Genomic DNA, 16,925 nt, shown 5'->3' with positions numbered 1-16,925 from the left:
TAGTGCACACTTTGAATACACAATGTCTGAGCAATTACATATTCACTAGAGGAATGAGCTATTGTGCACTTTTTCTGCAGCATTTTTATTCACATTAGTCTCAAAGACTTTTGTCTGCATGAAACGTGAATATTAAGGTTAGCATTGCAATTTAAAACCTGTATGGCAACTTAATCCATAAGTATGACAATTAAAACTGAGGAAACTGAAAACTTCTCTGCACTGTTCTCTTGCTTTTGTAGTGAAAATCATTAAAGTAGAAAGAGGTATGTATGTCTCCAACTTTGATTTACACAGAGAATTGGAAACGAACAAGTGAGAAAATTGGTGAGTCATAAGGACAAATGAGTGAATTTAAAAACAAATAAATAAATAAAATAATTTAAAAATACACAAAGTAATGCAAAGGCACTCCTCACCTCTCGCCAAGGGTGATATGGTCTCTAGCAACAGCTACATTAAGAACTCTTTCCAGGATTTTATGTCTGACCATATTATTGCATATAATAATGTGAGGAATGCTGTCCTAGCTTTGTACACTCCCAGCTATTTTTCCACTCCAGTCTACTCACTGTTAGGGCAGAATGAGAAACAGAGATGGCCATGATTCTGTGCAAGTCCTGCTCAGCAACAGCCAAAACATTCCTGAATTAGCAACATGGCTTTGGTCACAAATCTAAAACACAGCACTGTTACCACTTCTATGAAGAGGATTAGTTCTGTCTCAACCAGACCCTGTACATAGATCAATTCTTTGTTTGGTGGGAATATCCATTAAACATTCACTTTCTTGTGTATTATCCAGTCTTTCTCTTCTGATAATGAGAAGATCAGGGTCTTTTTTCTAGAGTGAAAAAGCAAAGAGTGAACTTCAGCAATTATTTTTTCTGCTTCTTAATGTTGAAAATATTGTAGAATACTTCAGAATTCTTTTTTCTTTACAAAAGGGAACCCCCAACTTGTGCCAATTTTAGAATTGCTGCCTTTTTCTGCTAGGTAATTTATGAATAAATTGTTACACATAATGTAAAAAACAGTTGAAGTTTAACTAATATTGTAAAGGGCTCCATGGGAAACTGAAGGAAACAATCAGACCTTCGGCGGTAACAAATGAATGGAAATGCTCAGGAATATCTCCATTAGAAAAATATCTTAATATCTTGAGAATCTTTAAGATTCTCAAAACCACAGAATTATTACTATGGTGACTAAAAATATATTTAACATTTCACAAATATCAGAGAAAAAATACTAGTGTGTGGATGAGCTATAAATGTAAGGAAAAACTCTTGGGAAGGACCCCTAATAATGTTCCCTGTCATTCATTGTTTCCAGATACTGCTTTTGCAAGGGTCAGTAAAAATGCCAGGCCCTGGAGACCTATCTGCATAATCCCTGCTTCTCCGACATCTCTGAGTTTATGTGGCTTCAGCATTCATCCTGGATTAAGAGCCAACACAAGTCATGGATGTGACAGAATCTTGCAAAGAAGACTTTGCAAGAGAGACAACATTGTGCACATATATTGACCTCTATTACTCTAAAATGTTGAGTCCACTAACTACTGCTACAAGCAATTCTGTACTATTTGCTGTATGAATACTCGAAGTATCTTCTGTGTCAGTCTGGTGAACAGCCTTTCTACAGCGGATTAGATGGACTTTTTTGGGAAGAATTCCATCTCAGTACAAGTTAGGATGTTATGTAGAAGAAAAACATGATTTACAAATTGCATAAGTGAATTGTGACTTGGAGCAAGAAATTGATAATTGGAATTTTAAGCTACGCATCAGGTAGTCTTTTTGGCAAGCAGAACGACAGCTTCATGTGAAAAATGCTGCACTTTCTGATCAAGCAATTTTGGAATCAAAACAAAAAATATCATTACAAATTCTATGTTAAGGATCATTGTGCACCAGCAGTGTGAAGAACTGAATGATTTTGTAAACTTTTTCCATCTGTACTCTTGATGATTCACTTTATTTCTAACTCACAGCATGCAATAGTTTTTCTGAGGTCTCTTCCTAGGGTAAAAACTTTCATGTATAAGCATCTAATTCATAACAAGGGTTGCCAGAAAGGTTTGAAAGAAAGTACAGTCTTATTTCATGGTACACTAAACTTTAATAACAGCAAAACCTTCCAAAAAGGAAGAATTTGATTTACAGTTTCTCTGTGTGCATGTTTACTCTTAATCAGAAGTACTGCTCCTTTGATACAGTGTATTAAGTTGAACAAAAATTGATTTTAGGTTGAATCCATCAATTGATGGGATTTTCTGCTTCAAAATTAGTCTCCTTCAGCAATCATGCTAACCAACCAGTAATTACATTAAAAAAAAAAAGTATTCAGTTAAGTATAGCAGGGATAATACATCACTGAGGCACAAACAAAGATGAGAAAGAAGCTATGTAGTAGATGTAATGTTTTCTAAAGGAGAAAAATTGTGCATCCAGCCTAGAACTGTCTGAGAGTAGAAAAAGAGAGACTATTTAGGGAGAAAGTATTAGTTTAGCAACTTCTAGCAGTCTGCTCCCTTTGAAACCTCAAAACATTCAGGTGTTTTAAAAAAATCGAAGGATACTTTAGTAATGACTTACAGACTTTTTGGTTGTGAACTTGTCTAATCTTTTACCAAACCTTCCAAATAAATTCTCTAATTATATCATATCTTGTGGTAACAAATAGAGAAATGTCATCTGTTAAAAGTTTTATGCTTCTAAGATTCCCTCATGATTGTCTTCTACAAACTTAAAGAGTCTTCACTTTTCCATAAGTATCTTGATATATTCCATTGAGCACTTTTGATGCCTTTTTGAATATATTGTAAAAATCCAACATCTTATAGATTAAAATTTCCTTAAATATCATATAAATATTGGCTGTGAACACCTTATACATTTTAGGAAGAGGTCCCTCACTTCTTTCTCAAACTATTCTTCTCTACTTGACCATTTCAAGGCATGGTTTCCAGATGTCAAACCACTATTGTCATATATATATCCCTTGTTTTTCACTTTGTTTCCCCCTTTTTACAATTCAATGTATATAGGTAACCATTTTCTAGTGGAAAGAAAAAAAATTAATTAAGCTGATAAATTCTTGAATACTCATAAAAAATCTGGCTTTGGAAAGAACATTGCATATAAACAAAGACTTTTATTCTTTTCAGCCACAAACGTGATAAAATGTAACACTATAAATAAGATTATGCAGAACTTTTTAAGATCTGGTCAAAATGCTTACAGCCTTTAAGACTGTGTAGGTATGGTTAGTCCAATTCAAATTCACCTCAAAGTATTATATTTATTAAGTAAAACTGGGTAAATATTCCTTATGGAATCAGAAGAAAGCTTGAGCTGGAAATGGTGTCTTGAGGCCATCTAGTCCAATACTCATGATAATCCCAGCTAGATCAGATAGCTAAAACAGCTGTCCTGTCAATATTCAAATATGATTCCATAGATGGGGATACCACAAGCTTTCCAGAAAATAACCACTTATATAGTGCTGTTGTTGCTTTTGTGCTTTTTCCCACCTTAATGTTGAATTATCCTTCATTATGACTTCTTTCCATTGACTCTTGCCCTAAGATAATTTTGACCTGTAAGAAAACCCTCATTCTGTCTTCCCTGTATCCTTCCAGGAGGTAGCAGCAAACCCCAATAAATTCTCTCAGCCTTTTCTTCTAGGTGAACAGGTCCAATTACTTCAGTGTCTCTTTGAATATCATGTTCTCCGTTTTCATGGCCCTTTGCTAGACTTGCCTCTGTAAGGCAACGTCCTTCTTCTAGCAGAGAATGCAAAACTTAGATACAGTAATTCAGATGCTGTTCCACAAGCTGTAGCAGGGCATCTCACCCCCCCACAAGAATCTATCTGTTGTTTGTTAACCTGTCAGGTAACTCAAGCAGGACAAGCTGTCTTGCAATGAGTTATTTTGATGCCATGAGGTTAACCCTGGTCTGGCATCTCCCAGCTGCCAATGAACATCTCACTGTTGAAGTGAGGTCTGGGAAGATAACCCAGATTTTTGACTGACCTTTTGATACTTCCTTTCACAACTATAAAAGCAGCACCAAACTTTCACAAAGCAGAAACCTGTGCATTTTCCTGGAACTGTGTGGAGTTTCTCCCATGAGTAGGGATGCTTCATTGTTACTCATCAGAGATTAAGTGAAGGAATCTATGCAAATAATCATCATTTCAGTGGTAAACTACATTTGACTTCTAATCAATTCTATTTCTTTTCCCAGCTTCAATGTAGGTCCCTTGACATAGTGCACTGTTCTATGTTATGCTGTAATCTGCTAATAGTTCTTTAGTTTTATACTGAGTAGTAAGGAATTCTGATAAAGATCTTTCATTTGTTGTCTCTGTAGCCACTTAGCTCCCAAAATCTGGCTATGCAAACCCAGAATGTTTGAAGTCATCCATGGGGACTAGGGTTTGTGAATGCAAGGCTCCTCCTATCTCTCTCTAGAGGGCCTCGGACTCCCTGATGGAAGATCCTGTACCTGATGCTCACTGAAAAGTCACCTGTCCTTGCCCTTTCTTTAATCCTGATCCATAAGCTCTTGGTTGATTCCTCATCCATTACCTGGCAAAGTTCCATATGTTCCAGCTGGACAACGACATAGAGTGCAAACACTGCCTCCTCATCTGCCTTATTCTGTCCTCCCTAAAAAGCCTGTATCCTTCCATTGCAACACTTCAGTCATAGGAGTCATTCTGCTGTGTCCCTATGATGCCAATAATATCATAGCCATGCAGGCATGAGCACACCTCCAACTCCTCTTGTATATTCCCCATGCTACATGCATTTGCAGACAGCCATTTAAATTGGGTTCCTGATGAAGCTGGTTAGCTGAAATTCCTTTGTGCTGTCCTTTCTGCAATCCTAAATACTGTCTAAACCATCGCATTTCATCCTGCATGTTGCAGATGGATAAGTTCTTCACAAAGACTGTAGCTAGCAAGTGTTCAATATAGTAAAAGAAAATGTTTATAGTCTGAGATTTCATATGTGCACTTGCAGTATTTTCATTATTCATTTCATGCATATGATCTCACTTTTTAAGTATAACAGGAAGATGTTTTCATATTTGTTGTTGTGTTTGTGACTTCACAGAGCAAACTACACTGGCAAAATGAGATGTGACATTTGGTTTATCCACAATGGAAAGAATGATGAGATATAGTCGCATTCTTTGCAAATGAAAAAGTAAAACTAACTTATTACAGCAACTTATAAGAATTCAGCCTTAAAACAATAGTCAAAATAATAATAATAATAATAATAATAATAATAATAATAATAATAATAATAATAATAATAATAATAATATTCCTTCAATATTCTGCATCTTGAAAGCCTATTGTAAGACTCATGTCTTAAAAAAGTAATATGAGTATGTTTATATATGCACATGTATGATACACACATATGCATACTTCTATATATAGCAATATCCATAAATACTTGTACATATATTCAAATTATATTCATACCCGTATGCTATTACTTAGTGGCAGTGCTGGCTGTGAGTTTCTGTATTCCATACATCAATAACTTTTAAGCCATTTGTACACTAGTCATGAAACCGCTTGTATACATTTTAAAAAGATATATAGCTCTTACAGGGACATAAAAATTTTAAACCACTTCTTTTGCCTATCCACTTTAAGTAACTATTTCTGTCTAAATACAAGCTTGATCATTTTATCTTTACAGTGTTAACTTGACATTGTAGAACAAGGTTTAGTGCAGTATAACTGACTTGAGTATTAAAAACTGCAAGTGAAATAGCACTATTGTTTCATGTTTGCTCACCACTTTCCGACTAGTTGACAACCAATTGGCCCACAATAAAGAAAGCAGGGGATAAAAAAAAATATCAATCATATTATGTGTCACATATTAAAATAGCTGGTTATATTAAAAGATACATTTCAATGTGTAAATGCTTGCCCATAGCACCAATCCACACTGAAAAGACACGCTGCAGTGCATTGGTTCATACCTCAGTAAGATATTGTTTATTTGTTGGATTCCATGATCCTAGAGGGGTTTCCCAACCTAATTGATTTTGTGATTCTTCAAATAAAATCATGTATATCAGATAAAGACAGAAAAGTTGATCTACTCTTATTGACAAATTCAGACATTGCTGGCATCGCTCATCACTGCAAGCGCCTGAACTGGGTTTGCACTGCAATGTTTCAGTGAGGGGCAGGTACGTGGGTGCCCCATGGAGAGAGGAGCCCACACTGGAGCAGGTTTCCTGGCAGGATCTGGGACCCTGTGGGGACCCACACTGGAGCAGGCTGCTCCTGAGGGACTGCACTCAATGGGAGGTAACCATGATGGAGCAGTTTGTAAAGAACTGCAGACCATGGGAGGGAGCCCTTAGAGAAGTTCTCGGAGGTTTCTCTCCCTTGGGAGGCAGCCCACACTGGAGCAAGGGAAGAGCATGAGGAGTCCTCCCCCTGAGGAAGAAGGAGCAATGCAAATGGTGTGTGATTAACTACACCCCGCTCCCAGCCAGGGTCAACCCACCGCAGCAACCCTTACAACAACTACTATGGCTTGTAGCCTGTCCACATTTTCTTTCAGAAATTTTAAAAATAACTTTCACTAGTAGAAAAGATGGAAACAAAATCATGCTACTGACAGAGTTGGTTGATTTTTAAGTCTCTCTATTCACCAGTTTGGAAGGCAGGAGTTCCAGAATGCAAGTTATATTCTGTAAACAAATTCTGCTGACACCACTTGCATAACAATTGTAGCATATGCTTAGAGAATACCTGTTCATCCTTCTCTCTTTTCAAGCAAAATAAATTACTACTTAGTTGTATGCTTATGAAAACATCTGTTTCTTTTTTGAAAACCACAGAACATTTCTCAACTATATATCATGTGCCTTCTTACCTGGCAAACAGCTACAGTAAAATTCACCAATCAAATCATGGCAATGGCCTCCATTTTTGCAGGGCTTGGAGGAACATTCGTCAATATCCGTGGAGCAGTTTTTGTCTGACAGAAAATAAAATTAGACATTAAAACTATAAATCATGCTGGGAAAGTAGAAAAGCTGCTTCACAGTGCAAGTGACAACTGCATCATTTGACTTTTCCAGGTTGGAAACATTATTTTATTTCTGCTTGACAGTTCTAAAATTAGAGACATTCATAGATCATAGCTGTTACTCAACAAACTAAATATTTTAAAATTTTATTTAAAATATTTTAAATTTTTATTTCAAATATTAAATATTTTAAAGGAATAAATATGAACATTTGCAAAAACGTCCTTTGTATATTCTAGCATCACAGATTAATACCATAATTACTAGAGCTATATGCTAGTTTGAAAAAAATGTTTTAGAGATTTAATAACCTCAGTAACAATAGCAAGAAGACAATATTTCTCAAGCTTACATTCATATTTCCAGATGAATGAAGCCATTTTTCAGATCCAAACATAAACCCACCAGTTCACTCAGCTGTTTCTTTATTTTTCTGCTTTTAAAGAGATTTAATTGAGCTGTAATTCAAACTTATTCAAATCTGAAGCAACAAAAACATAGGCGAATAGACAGAAGATCCGTAGAGGGGAAAATTTAGAAGACAATGGAATAGGTGGGTTATGAAAACAGTTAACTCATTGGGCTGGACATACCAAAGAAAATCCAGTCTCCTGTTTCTCTAATGTGCACTACATGAATTTAGGGCAATCCTTACCTAGGCTGTTATAAATAATACTGGGATCTTTTGAACAAAAAATGATCAAAAATAGGTGGGACCAATATCTGGACTAGGAGCTCACATGAATGCCAGAAGTTAAGCCAAAGACAGAAAAGGAAAAATGTAACTCTCACTGATGTGAACAAGCAGAATTTCTGTTGGTGCTCTATGTAGAAATTATGGAAGGCTCCTTGTATCACTCAAATCAGATATACCAGACAGGCAGAGCATCCCAGGAACCACTAAGGAGCTGAACTAAGGGATCATGTCAGGTTTCTGGGGCCCCTCTCGGACAAACAAAGCTTGGACAATTATAGACTCATTACAACAATAAATGCACGGATGGCAGAGTGTGTCACCTTGCAGTTTTGTCTTCCTTAACCATATGATGTACTTTCAGCTAACATGTAAAAATAGAATGTATGCAGAAATCAAATTAAATGGGTAGGAGAGAAAGTGAGGAGAAGACAGAGGAAAGAAAAAAAAACAACATGTAGAAAAAGGTTAAAGGGGATGGAAGCAGAAGCTCATAGACAAGGATAACGATAGAAACCAGGTAAGATTTGACATTTTGTAGAAAATACTGCACAGTCACATATAATATGATGTATTTAATGATTAAATACAACTCCAGTAGAATCACTTTAAAATAATCTTAAATTTTATAGCTTGTGGGTTTTTCTGTTGTTGTTTTGTTTTGGTTTTGTTGTTTTTAATATTTTAAATAACTAAAAGAACTAGCAGAATACTCAACAACACAGGACTTGGACCCATAGGTTATTAATTACAAAACCATAATTTTTGAAAGGAATCATAATTCAAAAATTCAAAGATATTTGAATGTACTATTGATATTTTTTCATGCGATAATGGGGAAAGGTAACTGCAAGTTACTTGATTCAAAAATTAAAGGGAAAAGTACTCTCTAAGGAAAGAAATGTGAAAAACTTGGTTGAAGCAGTCAAAATCCATGGAAAGGGAGGGGGGATGAACAGCATAGTAACAAAGGAATTCAGAAGAACTGCAGAGAATGTAGAAAAGTTCTGATTTGAAACCTGATAAAGAGGGAACATCTTAGTTAAAAAAGGTAATTAAGAAAGCTGCTGCTTTCTATAAGTACACAAGAATAAACTCTCTCTTTGTGGGAGAAAGACGCTGGATATTAGGAGACCAACACGGCGCTTCCTGGTTTTCAAAGCATGGAAAAGCCCAGCTGACAAAAAAGCAGGTCAAGTTGCTAAGGATAAACTAAAAACTACAACATAAATATGCAGGCATGAAATCAGACCAGCAAAACATGTAGCTATCATAGGATGGTCAGGGTAACAACAGGTATCATCCTGTATGTCCTTCATATCAAAGCTGAAGGAAAGCTGCTGTTTGTCATCCAGTGAAGGAGGATGGCTACTGATAATGGTAATCATGAAAAATTGTTTAATGCTTCTTCTGCCTCAATCATCAGTAAAAAGACCAGATTTAAAGCAGGTCACTGTCATAATTAATACTTATGATTAAAGGGAAAAACTTCAGTGTTAAATACAGAAGGAAAGCTGGAGAATTGTCAGATGAGTTAAATATTTAGGCTGGTCTGATGAACTATACCCTTGGCTACTAGTGGACAAAAACTCCATGGTTTTCTTTGTGAACGTGTGAAAAATAGGTAAAGTACCTGCAGAATCACTAAAATCAGACTTTAAGAAAAGAATAAAAAACAAAGACATGAAATTATTAATCCATTCGTGAAACTTCAGTTCCTTAAAGTTTTAAAGTGTTTACTTGCAAAAACCTATAAATACAAAACAATTAATAAAAAAATGGGCCTTATATAAGCAAATTAATTCCCTTCTACACTAAATTTACACACTTTTTGGATAACAAAACCCAGTAGCATGTGTCACTGTCCCTCTCTTCACTAATGTATCTGCCATGTTTTTTTGAAATCCCAGTAATTGGTCTACATAGAAACTATTACATAGAAACTGTAAGAGAAAATTATCAGGTGAGCAAAACTTTATGGCAAGGCATATTCTTACATTAGTTATCTGTGGTTTTGCTACCAGACTGGATGAATGAAAGATTCATGAAAGGTTTTGAAAGACGTCTACTGCCCATTCAATTCCACTAAATTTTTTCAATGGTCTAGATGGTGGACAGCAAAGTAAACTTACTGATGGCAGCAAAAATAGATACATGGAAGAACAGGATTGAAAGTTTTCGTGAATTTCAACAAATTGAAGATAGAGTTGGATATAAAAAATGTAATCCACTCAAAAGATAGCATACAATACAGAAAATCACAAGTTAAGTAGGAACAAACACCAGAATTTTGTTTTAAAATAAATAGTTTGCTGGGATGCATAAAAAAGATCATATCCAGTTATAAGCATAAAATTATGCTTCCATTCTCATCTTTCTGGAGTAAAGTTGCTTTTGGAGTGCTTTGCATTGTGCAGTAAAGTGCATTCAAGAAAATTGTGGGCCAAATGAGAGTTGGTGTGAGTTAGGAATGGCACACAGGTCAAAAGCATGACCTTTGAGGATTACCAAAATAAATGGGCCTGTAAAGCCTAAATAAGGGAAATTTGAATAGAAATGTGATGGGAATCATAAAATTACAAGGTACATTTGCAGAAGTCATCAGTGTGTTGTGTTTGTAGTAGACAAGGTGAGAAGCAATGCATTTAAATTGCAGTGAAATATTAGATAATAAGGAAATGCTTGTGATGATTAGTACAGCATCACACTGGAAAGAATCCCCCAACAAAATAAGGAATCTTTGGACTTTAAGATACATAGGTGAGAAAGAAACATAGTATATTTTGTGGTTTTGCTGTGCTAAGAATGAAACAGATTATCATTAGTATTTTGTTCTAGTGTTGTTATTATATAATTTACAGAACATAAATTCTATTTATAACACTGAAGGAGGTCCAAAGACTCATGTTTGTATGTGAGTTTGATTGTCTGGAAACTTGCTTTCCCTTATGGTAAAGATCTTAAGTCACTTGGTGTGTGATAACTATGCTCTGACTTCTGGAACCTAGTGCATCTATCCAAATTTCTACTCTATTTCTCCATTAAAACACACTCCTACATTAGTGGTATAAAAGAGAGGTGAGCCCAGACTTGCAGCAGACAAGAGAAACAGAATAAAAGCTTTAACACTAACAGGAAGAGACAAACACATTTTTCCTGCACACCATAAATGCACATGGTTGCAATTACAGAGGGCCAGATACTAAGGCCTACCCTTCCAAAACAGCAGTACAGCTTTTGGCACATTCAATCTGAATTCACCCTTCAAATCTTTATCATGAGAAAATCATAATGAGGCAAATGAGGCATTTTATACTTCCCTTATTCTCTTTTTCTGTAGGCGAATGTGAAAAGTGCTTGCTCTATTACTTCAACACTGACTTTTAAACAGATACCTGATTTCCACTCTCACTTCCTTTCCTGCATCTCCTTTCCACAGGGGTGTAAGCCTATGCACCAAGTGAAATCTTGTGATAACTTTTGTTTAGCTGAACAGTACATTTTTCAATGTACTGCAGGTCACTTCTGGTCACTTGTAGTTTTCAGATACAAGCACAGAAAAAAACATGCAGATTATATTTACTGAACTGTAGCTGAGCTGTATGTGGAGAAACCACAAAAGCAATGTGAAAAGGACTGCTGAAGACCTCAGCATATGAGCACTCTTGCAGTGCGGTGAGGAAAAAAAATTCTCAGATGTATTTAAATAAAACAAAAAACGAACATTGATGTGTAAAATACCTCTGCATAAAACATTGATTAGAATGTTCCATATTTAAGAATAAGTGAGACGGATGCAAGAAAAGTTGCACAATTTTTTTATTCAAGAACTGAAGAAAGCATGCTGTCGGCAAAGGCTTAAAGAGCTCCATCTGTTTCATTTAGGAGAAACAAAACTAAAAAGTGACTTGATTACAGTGTGTAAATATCTTTACAAAGAGAAAATACTTGAATAGCAAGAGCTTTTTCATTTTGTGTAGAAAAGGTAATGAGATGCAATAGCTCAAAGTTGAAGACAAAAATTAAAATAAAATATTTAATTTAAACTTCTAAATGTGATGGTGATTACTACTAGAAAAAAATGCCAGTGAAATTCTGGCTTCTTTTCATGCATTCAAATCAGGATTGAATGCTTTTGGATTCATTGTGTGCTTTAATCAAAACTAGAGTAATTAGGTTCAGTACAAGGTGGTTAATGGCCAACATTAACTTCCTTCTGGTACACAGACCTAATACAGAGCATACAACCAGCCATTTATGGATTGCTAGAAGACTTGCAGAAAAAAAACACTCATCCTGTAGCCCTCTCTGTCTTTCCTGGGAAAACATCAAAACAATTTAGTGAGACAGGTATATTTCTGTGACAGTAATAGCCCACCCTGAGGCACAGGGGCTCTGTAGCATCACTGCCATAACGTGAAATGCATATGCCCTCTTTTTGGAGGTTTTGGAGATTATTAGGATAACTAGGGGCAAGGTGTTGCTTTATTGTTACCAGCGCACATGGCCAATGCAGTTTCATTTCTTGCCTGGCTACTAATCTGCCAAGGGAAAACAAAAATCTTTTCATAAAAGACGTGTCAACAGCTTTAAAAAAAATCATTCTGCATTTAACACATTTTCCCTCCTGGCTCAACTCCTCAGTAGTCTCCAGTCAACTCATTATTTAAATGAAGAGTCAAGCTGTGGTGTAATGTTCCCACTATCACCACTGCATCCCTGAGGCCCAGTGCACATGGCACTGCCATTCTTAGCCATGGCTCAGGTGTCAAGCTAAGATCAAGAGCCTCAGGGTTTGTCCAGTGGCCAGGTTGATGTTGGATCCATAGAATTATGGGATGGTTTGGTTTGCAAATGACCTTACAGACCGTCTAGTGCTAACCTCCTGTCATGGCCAGGGACACTTTCCATGAGACCAAGTTGCATAATGTCCCATCCAAACTGGCCCTGAAAACTGCAAGGGATGGACATCCACAGAAAATAATGAGAAAAAAGATAAATCAATCATGACAAAGAGGAACTCCAAAGAGTAAAGAACAACAAAAAAAGGCAGCAAGTTACTAAAGATGGCACCAAATAAAGACTCTATTTTAGTGTGGTCATACCAAAACTGATAGTGCCATACCTTTTATAGTCTGGCTCTGTCAAAGCAAAGGATACCAAGAGATAATTTTTTTGTTGTCTATAAAGGTCACCCAGTGTACACTAGTAAATATAATTTAGTATCAATAATTCCACTATTATGCTAATTGGTAGAGGCAGTGAACAATTAACTTTTTTCCAACATCAATGATTCAGTGGATTTTTTTTCAGAAGAGAAACCATATACTAGAAAAAAACTAAACAAAGCTTAAATAAAATCATTCCTATCTAAGACACTGCTTCTGTTTCTCAAATTCATTAACAGAATATCTGTAAGGGATGAAAAATATTTACTGGGGAAGTTGCTTGAAGGTTGATTTTTTATGTCAGGGTTTATTCACTGTTTGCTCAGGTCATAACAAAAAATTAAGTCCTAACAAGTTTCTTGAGGCAATAATAACAAAAATAGTTATTGAAATTCAATCTCTTATCCAGAAGTTATTTTTCAGATGTACTCAGATGTAAAAAGTTAAAGCAGTACTTACTCTGCTGGCATATTACTGTTCATTGTATGGTGTCATCAATGACATTAATAAAAAAAATATGGAGAGAAGGAAAAATGAGGTTTATTTTCCACAGTAGCTCAGGAAGACTGAAAATTTCAGCCACATGTTCCAGTGTCTTCTGTGTGTTTTAAGCACTGTATGTGCTTTTCTAGATACGATTTTTTACTTCTTTTTTTATTTGATAAGGGCCTCCTAGCAACTGACAACATTTTTTAAATTGAAAATCAAACCTATTATTATTAAATTATTATTTTCCAATTTATCTAAAACTAATTAAGTACAAAGTCACATCCAGAAAGATATTGATGGATGCTCTACATACACTGTGTAATGCATGACAGTTGGAATCACTACTAAAAAACCTACCATTATATCTGAAATAATAGAGATAAACTGGAATACCTAAATAATCTCGTAAGACCTTCAGAAGAGAAAAGATAAAGAAAATTCCATACAAGCTAATTAAAATTTTGATTGAAGAATTTACTTATCTTTTGTCAGGTGGTTCCAACTATTATTATTCACCCTCTAATTTCAGCAAATCATGCTTAGTATTTTCAGATGGAATACTACTGGACAAATGTGCCATTTCATTTCTTATATAAAAAACTGAACAACTTTGCTTATATTTAAAATGACTGTGAAAGAACTATTGATTTTCTTTTCTTTCATGCAATTCATTAACTTTTATGTATTATTTTATCAAAATTTTTATGTAATGTAATTTGCAGTTTGATGAAACTTAAACAGATTTTTCTGCACTCGACTGAATTTTTTTTCCCTTTCAAGTGTTCTAACCTAAGTTCCTTCCAAGGAAAGCAGATACACTTACACATGATATGACAATAAATATTCTCTAATAACTCAGAAGTACATAGTGAATATATTTCCATGTATGCATAAGTGTTGTTTTATTTTCCAGCATGTTAAGTTTGCACACCCTACTGTGGGAAGCCTGCCCTCAGCAGCCTGCCATTTGCAGCCAGCAGCCCATCTGTGCTGTTTCAGCTGAGCAGGGGAAGGGAAGTCAGCCCTTCACTCCTCCATGGCCTGCTATGAGTCAGAGCTCTGCTGGCCAGGAGCCTGGGGAACCATCCCTCTCTCACCTTCAGCTTCCAGATTTTGTTTTTGTTTGAAAAACCATAGCATTTTAACTAGAGCTCAGCCAGAGGCAAGTTATTTAAATTAGCTTGGTCATTAGGGGACATCACAGAAAAGACCTGGCTTTTGAGCTGCTTCTGTGAAGGCCATAATGGCTGATACACGTGGAACAATAATCTGATGCATGATATGCAAGCGAGGCTGAGTTCCTGTGTTTGACTTTAAGGGTGGGTGAGCATCCATAGATCACAGAATCAACTAGGTTGGAATAGACCTCCAAGATCATTGAGTCTAGCCTTTGACCAATCACCACCATGTCAACTAAACCATAGCACTAAGGGCCATGTCCTGTCATTTCTTGAACATCTCCAGTGTTCATGACTCTACCACCTCCCTGTCAGCCCATTGCAAAGCTTGACATCCCTTTCCATTAAGAATTTGTTCCTGATATCCAACTTGAACCTCCCCTGGTGCAGCTGTCTGGGGGAACAGGCCAACCCTCATCTTGCTAGACCCTCTTTTTGTGTAGACATAGACCTCTCAGGCCTGATTTTCTCCTTTGAATTGTTTGGGACAGTACTTTTTATGATTAACAGGGAAAAGAGGATGTAGTGACTCAATAATTTTGTTCTATGCAGTTTTCCTGATAGTAACTAAAAGCATATATGTCAGGCAAAATGTGTCTAAAATAGAGAAGCTTTTATAGGCTTACTGAAAACAAAGCTTAGAATACCACAGGAAAAGAATGCACAGGAAAGATTTTCAAAAGATCAGAGAAAGATAAAATCTTATGTCTTGTGATGGCTTGAGCTGAGCTGCAAGACCTTGCACATCCTTGTATAATTTTGATTTTCAAATGTTCAGTGTTGCAGTGCCCACTTGTTTAGCCATATCTACTACAGAATTCCTAAAGCCCAACAGTATGAGACACGGCACAAGAAACTATACAGATTTGATCTCCAGAACACATATTAAAAGGCTTGCATATTTATTTAGTCTCTTGTGTAAATTTAAGTCAATTTGTGACTGATGGTAGATTCTGACTGTTGATTCATACTGTCTCATTATAATGGTAAACATTAATGAGATATGAGCAAAACTTAGAGAAGGATCATTTTATACAGAGAATTCATATGGACCATGATATAAATGAGGAAGTCAGATTAAGAACCTCATGCATATAAACTATAACTACAAAATTTGGTGCTAAGTGATGAAGTAAAAATCAATTAGGAATCAAGTTTTTTCTACCCAGTATTCACTGATGTCCTCTTACCAGTGTAGGGCTCATCCATATACATGAAAAGCTTTGAAATAATTTTAAATAATAATTCAATAAATAAATATATAATTAATTTCTTCCAATTTTTAAAATTGGAAAAGGTTTTATGATGGAAAAAATATAATCCCATCATTTATTTAAGATTAAAAACCCATGCTTTCTCATCCAAAACCACTGAATTACAGAGTTCTTCAGTTCTAATAACTTTATAACCAGAGAAAATCCACACAAATAATGACAATGGTCAGTAATCACACCTCATAAAACTGCCTCCTCCTTCTGTATCATTGATGAATTCAACACCATCCCATTGATGTGTCAATTTGAGGTGTCTTACTACCTAATGGAGTAAGGGTGTCCATCTCACTGTTCAATATTAAAATTCCCTACTTTGCCTATCTTCAGGTTTGGATGTGTTGAACAAGACATTTTCTAATTTTTGAGGCTGTCCAGTTTAAAAGACTTGAACCGCCTTTACCTATCTCAACTTCCAGATGTTCTCAAAACCCCTTTAATTGGCAAAATCAAATAAAACACTGTGAGGGAAGGAGGTAGCAGTTTTTAAATCTGTCCATTTGTCCAGTAGCTCTTTATTACAGGATAATTATCGTAATCCTGTGTATGCAGATTACCACAGGAGGGCATTTGAGAGAAAGCTTTGATTGTAGAGAAAGAATTTTCCTGGTCTTTTTCAGGAGCTGTCTGTTTCGGACAGAGTAAAGGAAATGCTATGCAGCAAGTCCTAAAGGCTGACAGAATTCTGGTGCTCACCCTTTCAGCAACAAACAATTCAGCTGGCAGCAGAAGATGCAAGAGGGCTCCCTGCTCCTCTCAGGACCAGCTCAAATGTTTTGGGTGTTCCTGTCCTGCTGGCTTTCCTCTGCAGGACAGAGTTGCTTCCACCATCTATCCCTGCTCCCAGTTGCACATGCGGCACTGCCTCTTCCCAGCTCTGTTCTCAGGGAAGTGCAAAGATCCTGTGGAGCATCACAGCCTGGTCCAAGGTGGGATTCATCCAAGGCCATGCAAGAAATCCCTCCTGTCCCATGCTGCCCTTCCATCAGAGCTTTATTGCATGAGGCACATGATCCCAATCAGGATTTATGCTGCCA

This window comes from Pseudopodoces humilis, chromosome 3 (assembly GCF_049639895.1).
Source record: "Pseudopodoces humilis isolate 2021_Gansu_Grassland_sample_001 chromosome 3, ASM4963989v1, whole genome shotgun sequence".
In the NCBI taxonomy this organism is placed as follows: Eukaryota; Metazoa; Chordata; class Aves; order Passeriformes; family Paridae; genus Pseudopodoces; species Pseudopodoces humilis.
This window is presented reverse-complemented; position numbering follows the sequence as displayed.